The sequence below is a fragment of the Sceloporus undulatus genome, chromosome 3 (assembly GCF_019175285.1).
Source record: "Sceloporus undulatus isolate JIND9_A2432 ecotype Alabama chromosome 3, SceUnd_v1.1, whole genome shotgun sequence".
Taxonomy (NCBI): domain Eukaryota; kingdom Metazoa; phylum Chordata; class Lepidosauria; order Squamata; family Phrynosomatidae; genus Sceloporus; species Sceloporus undulatus.
Window position 1 is genome coordinate 212,609,613 of NC_056524.1, and position 1,441 is coordinate 212,611,053.

The following is a 1,441-nucleotide window of genomic DNA, read 5'->3' on the forward strand; positions in this document are numbered from 1 at the left end:
CAAAGAGGAAAGACTACAAAGGAGACAAAATTTCTTCATTGGTCATACAAGTTACACCAAACCATATGTTGGCATTATGTCTAAACTATACCCAAAAAAGAGAATATGCAGAGTCTGCACAATCTTTACAACTTAAGAGTCAATTATGCAGGTTGATTTAAAGGCAAGGCTACAGATGAGTTCTGATTTTTTTGCAATATGTCTATTTAGGATCAGAGTGAGTACTAGAGGCCTCCCTACAGGAACTGGCACCTTCTGCACTGGGGGTGAGAAGCAGCCCAGGCAGAGCTAGTCACAGCTACCAGTCTATGAGTTATGGCCATGAAAAGCCATGTTTTGTAATAGCTCATGAGACACTGCCTAAAAGGAGTAAGGCTTACTTCCCTCGGGTAAGTCCATGGTTGTGAAAATGGAGAAACATTCCTCAATGTATCTTCCACCTTCACTCTAGTCCACTTGTCTCTCAAGCACACCATTAAAAAAGTTGCATCTGCAAATTACTAACACTCTTTTTTTTTCAGTCCAGTCCAAGAGACCCTACATTTACCTTCAAGTTAGAAAGCAAAGATATTAATTGCTGTAAATACTATCCAAGGTAAATGCCATGAAACTTCACCTCAAACTATTTGGAAAACTCTTGTAAGCATGACCCAGAAAGATTACCATGGAGGTGGAGTGTGCTAATAACAAAACGTCTGCTATGGCTATTAAAGACAAGTAACACATCCAGGTAATTGAATACCAGACAGAAGCTGTGTCTGAGTCCCAAATACACAATATATTTTATCCCAAAAAGGATAAAATACTCATAGAGGTAAAGTCGATATGTTTCCTCAAATCATCTCTGATCACTCCCCAATCTTTATTTTAAAAAAGCTCACAGACTTCCACAAATCAATTGTCTTCAAATTCAACATCTCAATCCATTATTCTCAATCCACTTACTTCCCTTCTGTGAGCCAACTCACCCTGCCCTTATAAATCTTTTTCTTTCTTCCCCTAGATTATCAGACATCCTCCCACACACTTTCACCTAACTCAGATCATCAATCATTCATGTGTATGTGTATGTCTACTGTATATACTCGACTATAAGTCGAGAAATTTATGCCTCAAAATAGACTCCAAAATCATGGATCAACTTATATACGGGCCAATAAGTTAATACTGCTTATAAAGTTCCTAAAAGAAGTGTCATGAGATCTTTAAAACAGTTCCTTGTTCGAGTCCCTGCACGCATTCTCCTCTCTCTCTCTCTCTCTCTGTGTGTGTGTGTGTGTGTGTGTGTGTGTGAGGGATAACATTGCAATGGCACGTGCACGCACGCACACATACACAAGGGGAGAAACGCACAGGGATTCAACCGGGAGGCAGACTCCCCCCCCCGTCTCCCACTGTTTGTTAGCTCTGGATGCAAGGGAAGGCGAGGACAAGGGACACA